The sequence below is a fragment of the Larimichthys crocea genome, chromosome XII (assembly GCF_000972845.2).
Source record: "Larimichthys crocea isolate SSNF chromosome XII, L_crocea_2.0, whole genome shotgun sequence".
In the NCBI taxonomy this organism is placed as follows: Eukaryota; Metazoa; Chordata; class Actinopteri; family Sciaenidae; genus Larimichthys; species Larimichthys crocea.
In genome coordinates this window covers 11,496,658-11,512,750 of record NC_040022.1, presented here as the reverse complement: position 1 = coordinate 11,512,750, position 16,093 = coordinate 11,496,658, and the positions used below count along the sequence as shown (strand labels likewise).

Here is a 16,093-nt window from a genome sequence, read left to right as displayed (position 1 = left end):
TTCATCACCTCCCGTCGACCGGAGAGGAGACTCGTGCCACCGGAGCTCTTCAGACGTCAGCTCACCGGAGGAAGCAGAATAATGGTCAAAATGTCACCGTCCGCGTATCGCTAAGGACACGCTCATATCCGGTAATGAACGGGGGATTGGGAAGAGTGGGTATCCGCTTCAAGCACGACTCCCGTTGCTTTCTACCGGGGATTTACGGAGGAGTACAAACCGAAGGCTTCATATTAACCCGACCGTGACCGACCTATTATCTACCGGTCTGACATTCTTCTTATCACCGGGGGATTTGGGGAAACGGACGCTCACGGTACAGTTACTGTTTTTCTGCGTGCGTTTGTGCACGCGCGTATGTATGTATGTGTGTGTGTGTGTGTGTGCGTGCGTGCGCGAGGGAAGGGGAGATAGATATTGTAGTAAGATGGTGTGTGTGTGTGTGTGTGTGTGTGTGTGTGGAGGCTCACATCTCTTACCAGCACAGCCATAGCATCAAAGAAATCAATCAGAACATTAATATTAATGAGAATAATCTTCTTCTGAATATATAATCTACATTTTTATGTATTCATATGATTGTTTCATTGCTCATGGGTTTAACGACTTTAAGACATTGAACTCACCACAGCAGCCCTGATTATATTGTGACATATTGTACAAATAAAATAATATATTATATAATATGTATGTATGTGTGTGTGTATATAATATATATATATATATATATATATATAATATATAAATATATATATGACAGTGCAGCTAAGACTTTAAAATTGTGGTTGTACTGAGGAGACTGGGGGGGGTAGATAATAACAACAACCGGACTAAAGGGAAGGGAGTGTGTGTGTGTGTGTGTGTGTGTGAAAGGGATTTTACTTTTTCCCTCCCTTCTCGGGCTGCCGTTCCCATTTTTTGTCCACGTTTTGGTCATGTTTCGAATTCTGGAGGTCGTCTGTCGGAGCCAGCTGGTGGTCAACAGTTGTTTTGGTTGTTCAGGAAATCCTTTGTGTGGGAATGACAAGATTATCCCCGACAACACTATGTCCAATATTTAATCTATACCATTCTGCTGACTCTGTGTGTGTGTGTGTGTGTGTGTGTGTGTGTGTGTGTGTGAGGCAGGTCTGATTCTATCTATCTATAGATATATGCCTAGTGCATAGATAAATGATAGATATGAATCTCTGTGTGTACGTAGCCAGGTCGATAGACCTGTGGATACGTTATTTTTAGTTTCCTCACCTGACACGTGTCCTTTGTCTCTTGTCCTCACTGATGTCTCACTAGCGAGGACCAACAACATCAAAGATCCGTTCAAATGATTTATGAACAAAACCAAAAAGACTGTGAGTGAAGCGTCAACTCTTGCTCTTCTTTGGTCTGTTGTGTGGATGCTTCAATGGGGAATCGGCTGTGATGAACCCCCTCAGAGACTCTCTCAGAGACTCTGCCAAGAACAGGAAGGACATGCAGGAGAGGGTATTTATAGGAATGTCAGAAGTGGCTCTGTTGAGGTGTGGTCTACTAATAGCTTCAATCAGTTCCAGTGTTTTTCATGAGAGTATTAAATGTAAGGACAAATGTAACCTCAAGCCGCTGTGCAGACTGCAAGGACTGTTTTGGATACTTCTTGATGCACATGCATGAAATGTGAAAAGTATACGACTCATGGGGATTCAAACCCTGGACATTTGTATCCCCAGAGAAGGTGACTTACAGACTGCACCAGTGTTGTAGTACTCAAGATCTTTAAATGCCTCAGTCTCCTCTGCCTCGTCTTGAACTCAGACAAAGAGGACTCTGGATTTTAGACTGGTCAAGACCACAATGGCGGGCACATCACTTAACTGCATGTGCATTCTTTAATTTATTTGCCAGCTGTCTGGGAGGAGACATCAGCCAAATCTCCTGGGATAAAGAAAGAACACAGCGGATTGTAAACACTGCAAGATGAAGCTTAATGACCTCATGATTTTGGGCTCCATACAGTAGCTTATCTCCCCGTCCACTGAGGCTGAATTACTATGTAACTCACCTGTTCAAATTATATTATGGCTTATGGCAGTTTTGTATGACAGGTGGGTGAAGTTATAGATGGCTTGTTGGACCAACCATGAATACCAACACATCTTGTTAGTGCGGCCTGCCCGCTTGAAGCCCATAGGTGCACAACACTTAAAAGATCGATACATCTTTAGGTCCCAGACCTGTATCAGGGTTTGAGGCAGAGTGTGCTGAGCGACCACCTAATACAACCAATCATCTTCGCCTTATTTTTTTTTCTCTGTATGATTTTATAATTTCCTAAAATTCCTGGGAACCAGATGTTGTTTTCTCTGTCAGTTGTTTTTTGGCCGCCCTCCCATGCAGACAGGTTTTTACCAGTGCTGACCTTAGTCAGCCAGTCACAACAGTTTATCTAGTATAGGGCGTGTTTGATGCAACGGCTGACCAGAGGAGTGCAACATTACTGGCCGATGGGTCATTTTCTTAAGCAACCAAGATGGCCGGGCCAGCATTGATATGGAAGTGTTATCACATATGAATTAGCCGATCAACACCTGCACTTAGTGGCCAAATTCCTCTGGGATCCGGATATGATGTGTTATGTGTGCGCCGTTCTAGTCAATGAAACCCCACCGTACCGGTCCCACCACGGTCCATTTCAGAAGTATCCTCGAAGTGGGTCTCTGCTCGACTCTGCCGAGAATACATGGCTGTTCAATTTTTGACGGACGCCACAATGTCAGTCTGCACAGATCAGCTCAAGCTGGGAGTCGGAATTCAGACACAGAAAAACACAGAAACAGACTAGAGAATCTGTTCAATTTTCAAAATAAAACACCCCGTGCAAGCTTCAGATATACATATTTAGCACATAAACCAAAAAAAAAAAAAAAGACAAAATTTAGTTTACAAAGTCCATGCTTTTTTCAGCCTGCCTCACGTCTGCCAATCGATTTTTAGATTAGCCGGCTGGAGAGCCAACATGGAGGGAGCCACTGAGCTTCAAAACAGCACTTTGGAAACCTGTGGGTGACGTCACATGTACACTCTTTATAGTGTCATTGGGCACAACCCAGAGTTTAGTGAGTTTAGTGAGTTACAATGACGTTAACCGATCAAATTATAAAACCCCTGTGAGCCTCGCTGCATATGCTGTCTGACAGGTGATGTTTCATTGGCCAACGTAGCGTTACCTGCTCTCTAAGAACTGTAACGTTATCCTGTGACGTTACATCATCACATATCGTGTCATCTACGTTCATGTGCGTATCTAAAGTTTATATGTAAAGTTTATCCAGCCAGCGGAGGAGAAAAATCTATGACGGCGATCTCTTTGTCTGCAGGCAGAGCACAACGTTCAGAGAGAGTCTGTCTGTCAGTCTGAATCAGACCTCCAGGTTGCTTCTTTGTCATATTTTGTCTACCCCCTCGTTCGCTTCTCTTTCTAGACAGTGTCGGTGCAGATGGGTGTAATCCCATGTTAATCTGCCTAACCCTGTAGTCCATAGTCTGGGTTTAACACTGTTCTGATTAAAGACCCCCCCCCCAACCACTCCCACCATGTCAGTCATTAGTTTAATTAGATCACTCACACAGCATCGCTGGTGCTAATTAAAGGCATAGAAAACATAAGGAGCTGGTAGTGCAGTGTGATGACGAACAACACTGTGCACACTTCATCTCACCTGCGAGAGCAAATATATTTATTTGTTTCTGTTCCAGCACTCTAAAAATAAGTGTTAGAATATTTAATATTTAATCACTAATAGAGAATATTCCACAGTGTTAGAGTGCAGCGCCTGTGTCCTCCTGACTTCCTGTGGAGGAGAAACTGTGTGGAAAATGGGCAGTGTGTGATTGAACGCTCCGGTATCATTTTCCACATGGTGAGAGTGAGAATGGTGTGTGGACCACCTGACTGCTGTCCTTGATGATCAAGATCATCAGGGACGGCAGTCCTTCATTTGAACTTTCCATATTGCAGAGGGTATGTTGTGTGTATATATATAATGTACTTTATGGAGTCGTGTATGCGCATATGATTTCTGAAGCTAGCCTCCAGTGCAACATTAATAAACACTGATGTTCCCAGTGTGGCAATAACGAGAAAAAAACCCATCACATTATCTGTTAGATCATGTTATTTACGGAGCCTCCATCTCACAGCATTCGCTTCTTCTTGTAGATTCATGCTACATCAGCCAAATGGTTACTTGAGCTACTACACAACCTCGCCCAGGGACGGACTAGGAATAAAAAACCAATGCCCTGCTAGCTCACCCGGTAGAGTGAGCACCCCATCTACCAAGGCTGTAGTCCTTACCGCAGCAGCCCGGGTTTGATTCCAAACTCATAGCCCATTGCTGCATGTCCATACCCCCTTTGTGTCCCCATAAAATACAACTCAATTTCACACTTAACTAGAATAAAGAGGTAAAAAGGGATTTAATTACATAAACGATGTAGAAAAATACAAGAAGTTGAAACTCATTTTTATTATATAACAGAACAGTGTCATCATATTTGTGATTTGTGCCTCATTGGGTCAGATTCTGTGGTCATATTGTGTGAAGTCGTGACCACAACAACATGCATCGTACACAAACGATGTAGTATGAACAACACCTGAACTTTAATATAAGATAGGTGGTATTTATTACAGTTCTTTTGCTCTGTATTACAATATACATGTATGTATCTACACAAATAATAATACTACTACTAATATTAGTGTAAACGAGCATGAACTGGGCGGTACAGCATCATATACAGCAAACCAAATGAAGTATTGAGCCTATTCTCCTTCTCTCGTACAAAAAGAGTTGTGTGGCACTAGTCTTTTTGACTTAGCATATTAGAGTCAATCAAAGAACTAAGATTAAGAACCTGTTAATTAAACACATATCATTTTATCCTTGCTGTCGTCCTCCAGCTGCTCCACATGCAGAACCCCAACCAGTGTTTCCACTGGACACACCGGTCCTTCCTCTGTCTGCACAGTGCTATATGCAAATCAAGCGAGCTATTTTAAAACCTCTGGACGATGTTTCAGAGGGACTTTAACTTCTTTTCTCGGAGATGTTCGGCACCCTTGTAAAACAGGTCGGCGGCACACCACCTAAAAAAAGACCCGCAGCACGCTGTTGTTCACGGTGTGTCAGAACAGTGGAGACGAACAACGGTACACACTATACTCCATATCCACGACTCGAGGAAAGCATAAGTTGATTTAGTTCCACTGAATACCAACACATCCTGTCAGTGCGGCCTGCCCGCTTGAAGCCCATAAGGTGCACAACACTTAAAAGATCGATACATCTTTAGGTCCCAGACTTGTATCAGGGTTTTAGGCAGAGTGTGCTGAGCGACCACCTAATACAACCAATCATCTTTGCCTTATTTTTTTTTTCTCTGTATGATTTTATAATTTCCTAAAATTCCTAGGAACCAGACGTTGTTTTCTCTGTCAGTTGTTTTTTGGCCGCCCTCCCATGTAGACAGGTTTCACCAGTGCTGAACTTAGTCAGCCAGTCACAACAGTTTATCTAGTATAGGGCGTGTTTGATGCAACGGCTGACCAGAGGAGTGCAACATTACTGGCCGATGGGTCATTTTCTTAAGCAACCAAGATGTCCGGCGTTGATATGGAAGTGTTATCACATAAGAATTAACCGATCAACACCTGCACTTAGTGGCCAAATTCTTCTGGGCTCCGGATATGACATGTTATGTGTGCGCCGTTCTAGTCAATGAAACCCCACCGTACCGGTCCCACCACGGTCCATTTCAGAAGTATCCTCGAATTGGGTCTCTGCTCGACTCTGCCAAGAATACATGGCTGTTCAATTTTTGGCGGACGCCACAATGTCAGTCTTCACAGATCAGCTCAAGCTGGGAGTCGGAATTCAGACACAGAAAAACACAGAAACAGACTAGAGAATCTGTTCAATTTTCAAAATAAAACACCCCGTGCAAGCTTCAGATATACATATTTAGCTCATAAACCAAAGAAAAATGACAAAATGCGAGCAAGTTAACAAAATCTGTCAGGCAAAACACTGCTGGTGGGGTTTAAAGTCAAAGCAGTGTGACAGAGATGGGGATCGGGTGGGGTTCCACTGTGAAGCTTCTGTTAATACATTACATACACATTTCGCTGCTCTGATTGGTTGTAGGTCGATCTTGTCGTCCTGTACCTGTTGATAACAAAACTCGAAAGTGAACTGTGATTCAGGTGGCAATCTGAAATGTCTGAGATGTCATTGTATTGTTTATTGTCTTCCTTAGATGGGCCGGTGACCCCTGCATAAATACTACTGGGTACATTAAACTCTGTCCCAGACAATCTTGGCTCAAACACTCGAACACTGATAATTTACACAAGACGGTAAAGCATTAAGAAAGGATATGAAAGAAACGGTAATGTTGTAGCTGCTGCACAGCAGTGAGGCAGAGTATTTCAGGAGGAGGAAGGAGGACGAAGAGTTACGGCCAGTGTTAGGGTTAGAAAATGATCATTACACTTCAGTGTCTCTAATTCACACATCACAATGAAAGAAACGTTCACCTTCCTCATAGGAATGATAATTTAGTTTAACAGAAGTGGGTCATTCATTGACTTTGCTCGTCTCCACACAGGAGACGTTCCTGAGGTTCCACTTTCAGCCACTAGGTGCCACCAGGGTGAAGACGCCTTGAGAAGCTTTAAAAGACTTGAAAGAGTGTGAAAGTGAAAAAAGAGAAAGGTTAAAGAGGTGTGCGTATCAGTCGGCCCTTTGTTTGTTTATCTAGAGGAACTTTTTTTGAACGCACACACACACCCTTCCTGTATGTGGGCAAGCTGAGGGGAGTCCTGAGCGATTACAGGAAGTCAGGATTGGCTTCTCTGGGGAAGAGAGATAAGAGTCTGGTAGAGTGTGTTCGTGTGTGTGTGTGTGTGTGTGTGTATGTGTGGGTGTGTAGGTGTGTGTGTGTGGGGGGGGGTTCAGCTGAAGGCAAAGCCATCTGCACTCAGCTATTCCTAATAACAAAAACACATCCAGACACACAACCAACCTTTGTCAAACAAACCAGTCCTGTACTGTATGTGTGCTTTGGGCTTAGTGTGTGTGTGTGTGTGTGTGTGTGTGTGTGTGTGTGTGTGTGTGTGTGTGTGGATAAGTTGTGTGTGAGTGATACCAACTTTGTGTGGTTTGTAAAAAGGGGAAATCCATCTGAGGGGTTGAGGAAGAGGGGGCAATCATTCAGTGCAAAAAAAAAATATCCCCATTGATGTACAGGAGAAGCAGGGTGGACAACATCTCCCAGCATGCCCTGGATCATGTGAGAATGCCCATGAGGTACTATAGTGACTGTCTGTTCTGTTGCAGTTGTAGTAGATTTGATCTGGGACAGGTAGAAGAATTTAAATAAGATTTGCATGTTGTTCAGCGACATTTTGTTGACTGAGTCAACAGCCAGCAGCTCTGTGAGGCTGCACGCAGACACAGTGGTGCTAAAACGTTGCTTACTATGTAATGTTTACCATGGTTATCATCAAGTTTAGCTTGTTAGCATTCTGACATTTGCTAATAAGAGCACACATTTTGTTTGAACTGCAGATGGTGCTAAAATTAAAGTAGAGGAATCACCAAAGAAATAAAAATTCATCCTGAGAGGGAATTTCATGGCAATCCAGCCAATAGTTTTGACATGCTCAGATGTTATTATTATGATATACTGTAGTACAGATATCATTTTCACAAGCTGGAACTGTATTTCAGATACCTAAATTATATTTTTACTAATTAGAATTCCAAGCAGACATATCAATAATTTAATTTTTTATCCAGCCATGATTGAATTGGATATATTGAGGATTTAATTTATGATATCTGTGATATGTAGATATCTAAAGTGAACATGTCGACTAGAGAGAACTGATGTGTTGATATCAGTAATTAACATTTTGATTAGTCAGAATTGAGTTGAATGGAGTAGAATCGAAACTAATCAAAACTGCATTACTAAAGTGTCAACTTGGAATTCTATCACGTCAGTATTGAATTATAGACGTGTGTGAGTTTTAATAGAGGTCACTGGTGAAAGTGGACTAGTTGTAACTCACCTGCATAAACACACCAAAAGAATAACACATCAGATGTGATGTTTTAGTGTCCTGATGGCTTCGTGCTCTCGATAACACACCGCAACCTTTTCTGGTCTTTTAGGTGCTGCTGAGTCACGAGCACCATCACCTCTGATGAAGAGGTCACAGAGATTGAGAGGTCACAGAGGTGTGGCTAACTAAGTAGACTACTATTTCTAAAGAGTGAGGCTAAAGAAGACTTCTGTAGAAATTATCCTTTAAGTGTGTTAAAATGATTTTAGTTAACATGATGTGCAACTCTGAGGGGGCCCAGACCCCAGGCTGGGAAGCACTGCATTGAAGGGCTAATAACTCATTTAAAAATAATCAATAAACAATTTATTAACCATTTCTGAAGACATAAAAATAGATGTGCCAACTAAAACCAAAAATTGGAGTGAGGCCATAAAAGATTTATTTCCATAGGTTTCTGCAGGTTTTGTATTTAAAGGATTAAAGTGACTAGTAGTGACATGTAGTGAAGTTGCAACCCCCTCCACTCACCTTCCCCTTCCAGGCGTGAAGGGTCAACTGTGGTGGCCACAAAACGTGCTGCACCCTAATCAGTGTTTAGTTTGTCTGCTCTGGGCTACTGTAGAAACATGGTGGACTCTGTGGAAGAGGACCCACAGCACCTATAGATATATAGATCAGAATATTATATTGAATTTCTGACATTCTGTAGAAAGAGCGTCTAAATCCAACACACTGGACCTTTAAGTTACTGAAATAGTCGAACCACTTTTTTCATGTATTTGTTGCTGTGAGGTATGTGAGGTAGGATTATAAAATATTTATTTTAAGTTGCAGAATGTGTTTTAAGTAGCAAAATCAAATACATTTGAACAGATGTTTGGGTAATTTTGGATATCACAATACATGGCTCATTATACGTGACGTCCTATGGTAATATTGACAACAGTGTTGGGCAGTAATTGGGTCGTCCATCTGTGCTGTCTGCGTGTGCGTCAATGTGCCGGCATAACGGCAGCATATGTGTGGGATGTTTACTTCTGAATAGTAAGCATTATTTATGCAGGGTATAATTCAAGCTTTCAGAACAACACAAATACAAAGACAAATGAAAACGGAGCACTAATATACTGAAGGGCCATGCCAGTGGTGACTCCTTCCACAGTGATTTGTCTCTCTGACGTTGGCAATCAACAAGGAACCGACATGGTTTCGACACCCAAACATTGTGTTCTAGTGGATACATGGGTGAACTATATGGTAATATTTGTATCATTTGAGCAAAGGTTTAGTTTTTATCACCAACGGGCAGCTGTGCCAAACAGTAGCATGGAGCTGCCTTTAATGTTCTTCAATTAGTATAGAAACCGTTCAGTGTTTGTGCTGAAGACAAAAGAAGTTCTGAGAGGTCAGATGGAGCTGTAACTGAGGACAGATGGTGTGTGTGTGTGTGTGTGTGTGTGTGTGTGTGTGTGTGTGTGTGTGTGTGTGTGTGTGTGTGTGTGTGTGTGTGTGTGTGTGTGAAAGAGAGAGAAAGACATGCACACCACATGTAGCTCTCTCTGCCTCTCTCTCTCTCTCTCTCTCTCTTTCACACACAGACCATCTCACATGAATGAGTTTCACCACGTCAGTGATGCTGAGTCACATTTACTGGCTGCAGACGGCCATGAGTGACTCAGTACATTTTCCTTATTTCCCACCGCTCTGTTTAATGTTGTGTTTCATGATTTTTGGTTTCCTGTGTGTGTGTGTGTGTGTGTGTGTGTGTGTGTGTGTGTGTGGTGATGTATTTAACGCTTGTTGTCATACATTACTGCAAGAGCACACAAGTTAGATTTACATACGTTTGACATCATTCATTACGTAAATGAATTAACTAAGAACTTCAATTAATTGAGTCTTTCATTTAACATGGACATGAAAAGACGAATGTTACAGTAAGATACACATCAGTGTGTTGCCCTGTATCACAGATATTACACTCTTTCACACACACATACATGCAAACATTCTTAGAATTTCTGGAATCCATGGTAGTGTTGAAATTGTGGTAAATCCCCTGTACTGGTGCTACATTACACAAGCATTGTCTGCCTTATATGACACATACAAGGCTCTTCTTTTTATTTTAAGCCACAGTAATTCATATTTTTATAGCTGAAATGGATGAATTGATTATGCCTAATGTGAAATGAGTCGCTCGTAGCGAACCCTTTGCCTCCCTTAGTGTAAAGGAGTGTTTTACTGCTTTACTAAAACCTGTGAATAAAAGGTTATTACGTAGTCTGCGAGTATGGTTCTATAGTTCTATCTAATGTACTTTTTATTTCATTGTCTCTCTCTCAGGCAGAGACAAAGGAGTTTTCCAAGCCTCATTTGTCTTCAGCGCATTTACATAAAAAGCCCAACATCTTTTCTTTTCTGGACACACGTGCTGTCACATTAATATATGTGCTGCTGTTCAGCCGTGTGTGTGTGTGTGTGTGTGTGTCTGGATGCAGCCTTGGTTTTTAGACTCAATCCCATCACTCCTGCTAACTTGTCACTAAGGATTAGCACACTGACACACATTACGCACACATGCAAGGCTGAGCTTGACACTGCTGTGTATGTGTGTGTGTGTGTGTGTGTGTGTCTTGATGTAAAGAACAAGATGACATCTGACTGCTAACTAGAAGCTTGTGTTGGAAGCTTATTAATCCTGGACTAGATATTTGTGGTTTTGTTTGCTCTGGTTTTGAGACACCTGCTGCTGAGAACAGGAATGAGTGTTACTCTTGTTAAGTGAGTTTTGACACCATGGATTGCTTTAAGAGTGACTTTAAACACAGATATGAAGTCTTGTTTACTGGCGGCAGAGTCTTATCTCGTCGGTCAGTCAGCGACACACTGTGTAGATCATCCTACCTTTCACACACACACAGAGCATCTCGGCATGGCGGGCTTTGTCCTTGTGAAGTCACCTCTCTCTGTCGCTCTGCACCTGGTGTTAGAGTTTTCAAAGCACCTGATCCACTCTCCTGTGGATACACACACACACACACACACACACACACACACACACACACACACACACACACACACTCGAGATTGTTTCCCCTGAGAGGAAATGTAGTAACCAGTGAAAAGAAAGAGTTAGAAAAGAGGAAGAGGACACACGTCTCTCTGCCACATGCCACATGTTGTTATGATAATCCACTGACACAATACCTCATCTATCATGTATCTGTGTGTATGTTTACTCTGTGTTTGTGTGTGTGTGTGTGTGTGTGTGTGTGTGTGTGTGTGTGTGTGTGTGTGCACATGCCTACCTGTGCAGGGATCGTCACAAAGTCACGAGACCTTCCGAAAGAGCTTGTGTCACAGTGCTGACAAAGTGAAATTTTCTTATATATGATAGGATAGGAGATGAATCAATATCCAAGCAGTTGATTAAGGGTGTTTCTGCATCTATTTAAGGCTAACTGCAGGGATGTAAATGGGCTTGTGCACATGCGACCCATTCCACATTGATTTAAAATCATAAAATACAACAATATGCATACACAGAGCTTTGTAAATCTAACGAAATGAATGCATATGCACATGTCTGTCTGTGCACACAGTTTTGATCATGAATCTACACCAAGCCTAATACATGTGGCTCTGATGTTGAGGGACTGACACTAGGGTGACACTAGTTGTAGTATCACTCATTTTAACTCTTAGCTGTGGCTAATCTTGTGACATACGCAGTTCTTATACTTAGACAGCTGTACACAAATCATGTACACACACCAATAACCAAGTGGCTACTTGTGTTTCAAGCTAGCATCATATCCTCAGATAAGATAGAATACCAAATGTGATTAAAACCAGCATTAGCCATGGCAGGGACATTCAAAGATCCTAATTGGTGTCTATTGCTACTCAGAGTCATGTACGAACCTTTTTCATATCAAGGGCCATTTCAGTTTTTATAACATCCTTCAAGGGTCATATTAAATTATTGAACACATATGTCACACCAGCCTCAATGAGCCTGTTGGATCTGCTTCTCTTTGGCGAAGCGTTTGATGTCACATGGTAGTGATGATGATGCTATTCGCAGCTGGTTTTCCGGGTTTGCGTCAGTCGGCCTTCAGCGAAACTGAGTCTTTGCAAGTCAGTTTGGAAAAGAACTGCTCACAGCAGTAGGTTGTCCCAAACACAGATGCAAGCTTCAGGGCAAGTGTCCTCAGTATTGGGAAAATCCTCAGGACCTACATACAGTTCATGAAACTCTACAAGAGGGATGTTGTTGTAACTTGATGCAGCTCAATGATTTCATGTTGTAGGTTGTCAGGCATTTCAGCCAGGTCCACAAATGTGGCAGAGATGTCCAAAGACTCCTCTCCAATGCGTTTTGCATATTCTCCATCAGAAAGTGCAGTTTCCTCTTTCAAGTTGCACTTACCACAGCTTTAGTTTTGGGTGTGAGAGTTCAGGAGCTGGTTGGAACCTTGAAGCTTCACATTTAGCTCTGAGAGGTACTTGGTAGTGTTCACCATGAAGGCCAAATCACACAGGCACTTGCTGTCACTGAGTTCCATGAGGGGTTTTTCTTTCCCTTTCCTTATATTTATGACTCAGCCATTGCACATCTTAATGGAAAACCAGATCTTTGTACTCCGACTCAAGCGCTTGAACGTCTACCTTTGATGAAATTTGTTAGAAATAACAGCTTCCATTACATTGTTGAGCTTCAGAGAATGCACACAGACTCTCTTGGTGTATGACTAAATGACTTAGATCGCCCCCAAGACTCTCTTTTTGACCAATGCAGTTCATCCCTTTTATGGGTCAACCATGACCTTCATTTGTGGCAGGGCCACTTACCTTTTCAAATTACAATTCAAGTTTGTTCATAGCCAAACAAATGCTCCCCTGTTGTAGAGCCTTGCATGGTTTCCACAGACAGCAGTTCCTCCCTCGTATCAAATCATATCAAATGTAATCCCCCACACAAAATAGCCAGTTGGGCAGTATTTGTTATGTCTGTTGTTCCATCACAGGCCAGACAATGTAAATCTCTGTCTTTCAGTTTTTATTAAATATCTTGTGGCATATAAGGAATCCGTTCTGTGATGGCTCTTCAAGACAAATCGACCCTTTGTCCGGTTCTAGGCACTCCTTCACAAATTTGTCCTCGATGAGGTTTCAGCTTCTTAGCTATCAGCTCACTCACCACAAATCTTGCCTGCATAACACTGTCAAAATGTGGTCTTGTGAAACCGGATTGTTGGCCATCCAAACTCCACCAAAGAGTGTTACCTTTATCCAAAAGCATTCGTCCTTGGAGCTCATCCAGTTCAGCATGTTTGGAGCTGTAAGATTGGACTTTTTCAACAATGCAAGAGCAACCTCACAAACAAATATTAGCTTGCCTTTTACTTCATCAAAAGATAATGATTTGTCCATTCCTCTTGAAAAGTGTGACATTCCAGGTCTACTTATCCTTTCTTGACAGTCGGCATTATGCATGATCATGACCTGGACAGACATACAGCCGGACGAGACTTCCCAGAAAGATGTGTCAGTTTATTTCACGTTAATGTATTTTATCACAAAAAAGTAATGTCTGTCCAGAGAATTTCTTTAAATTGTTTTTGCGTTGCCTCATGAGCTGGATCAGAAGTCTTACATGCCAGACGTTCCCCACCCCTGCATTACTCTTAACTCTGAACTCATGAATTCTTTACTGATTTATTTTCCTTACTCTTGCTACACTCAGCATTGCCTAATGCATTGTCACATAATATGAGTTACATGTAAAGGATCAAATGCACTCAACAAATTGACCTGAGTCACTCGATCACCAAACTATGGCTCGTGAGAAGAAGTGTCTCTGTTGGTTCGTCAGTCAACCTGTTCTTCCTCAGTGTCAGGACATCCCTGCTGAGCCTGAAGTGCCTCTCCAGTAAGGCACCAGAAGGTATCGCTATTGTAGGGGAATGGTTCATTTCCAGCTCTTCAAACGTTCAACTTCAGTACCTGAGTTGAAGGACGCTCATTCCTCCTCTTCAAAAAGCAAGAAAGGCACTCAGGCGATTGTTCTTTTCTATCCACCCATTATGCAGATAGGCTAATTGAATAACGGCGTTACAGACAAACGTAATGTTATTACAGGAATCCATTACACCCAACACTGAGCAGGTGCTGAACTTAAATGTGAAATGATTTAGTAGTGAAGAGATCAGCGCCCTCAGTGGATGTGATGGCCTAACAGCTGTGTACCAAGAGACTGAAACAGGAAAAGAGTTCATGACCGTGCTGCTGTGATCACCGGTGGTCAACAGAGGTCAGTGGTTACCTCTCCTGCATAAAATGTGACGACTGGTGTTTTTCACATTGATATCCTCTGTGTGACACACTTTGAATATGCAAAGGCACACTTATTTTGTCTTGAAGTCACAGTCACGCAGAAACAAACGTTCTCTTAGCAATTTGTGTGTGTTCAGATGAATAGTAATTTTCTGCTCGGATGAGTGCGTCTGCCAGTGACTAATTGACTTAATTAGACAGAAACAAAGTGAGAAACTGAGAAAGAAGTGTGATTTTTAGCTAATCAATATTCTATATCTCTAGAATTTTCCTTTATCAGGGCTCTTTGTCACCAGGGTTAAGGTTAGATATTATTGTTGTCACAGACAGTCTGTCACAGACAGACTTTATTTTAAATGAGTGTCCCCACAACTTGTAATCAGACTCCACACAATAAATACAAGCACCCTACACCCATACTCTTGTAATGTAGATTAAATCATTCTTTATGATCTTAATGACAGATGGATGCTTTAATTCAGTCCAAGACTCCAAAGTAGTAGAAGTAATGTATCCAAATTAAATTTATGCATCACAAATCCACATCAGCAGGGTTTTATTCAGCCACTGAATACATTGCTCTTGGTTTTCCTTCTGTTTGACAATCAACTGTTGCAAAACTGTTGTTCAAGCCTCATTTGACAAAACAGAATTGTGTTTGTGGAACATCTTAAGTCGAAGTTAGTCCTTTGCGCTTTACCAAACTCCGAAATTTCTTGTCTATGGACTGTATAAAACAATGGATGCAAAGTCCGTGATGTCACCCACTGCTCCTGCCGCAGCTGTCTTGGTGGTCCTGCCCCTACTGCCTCCTGGCTAAAAATGTGAAAGACGTCGAGCCTGGGTGGAGCGGAGGTGGACTGAATGAAGCCTGGTTGTTCAAACAAGCCACCTGTGACAGAAACCACCCATCATTCAAAGCAGCTACACTCCTGATTCTGCGTGACTTTAAGCCTTAATATCAATCGAAACAGGTGAGTTGTATAAAATTCACCCTTAGTACAGCTGACAAATTAGCTGTAGAGACCAAAACTGTTTTTTGTACCAGGCTGTAAACATGTTTATTTCTGCTGTGAAGTTGGACATTTTAACATGGAGACTCATTCATGCCAGCCTCAAGTGGCCATTTTTGGTACCTTACAGCTGCTTGGTCTTGTCTTTCCTTTTGACCTAACACACTACAGGAAACATTTAGGGGGATTTGCCTGTTGTCAAATAATATTGCCTTAATGGCACATAAAATTCAATGTGGAGAAGTCCCTTTGTCAAAGTCTGCAGATGTGGATGCAGAATACTGGCATGGTGCTGCATTTATTTGGAGGAGGCGTTGTTAACTGTAAACTGTAAAGTTAAATGGAAAAAAAACCCAGTTGACAGTTTTTGTCATTTATAGTTTGGGTTTTGTTTAAAAACTCAAACATAGAAAAAAACAAACTACAAAAATGTCCATGTGTGTGTGCGTGTTGACATCTCTGTGTGAATTAGAAACAAGTGGCTCTGTACTGCTTCAGCCTGCCATCTGTTCACCACTCTTACTCTGATCGTTATATTCTCAGCACACATACACACACGTGCATAATAAAATCGCTGTGTGTGTGTGTGTGTGTGTGTGTGTGTGTGTGTTAGTGCCTAACT

General features: G+C 41.9%; 1 protein-coding gene across 5 annotated transcripts in view; it reads left to right on the top strand.

Annotated features, from left to right (window-relative positions):
- Positions 1-16,093, top strand: part of tanc2a (tetratricopeptide repeat, ankyrin repeat and coiled-coil containing 2a) — a 53,146-nt gene continuing 37,053 nt past the window's right edge. For 2 of the 5 annotated variants that reach the window (XM_027284826.1, XM_027284827.1), the window contains exon 1: positions 2-316. The gene's annotated coding sequence lies outside the window, so the exon portion shown is untranslated. Of the gene's footprint in view, positions 317-15,415; positions 15,433-16,093 lie in introns of those variants that run through there. The other 3 variants (XM_027284829.1, XM_027284828.1, XM_027284830.1) reach the window with 3 other exon arrangements.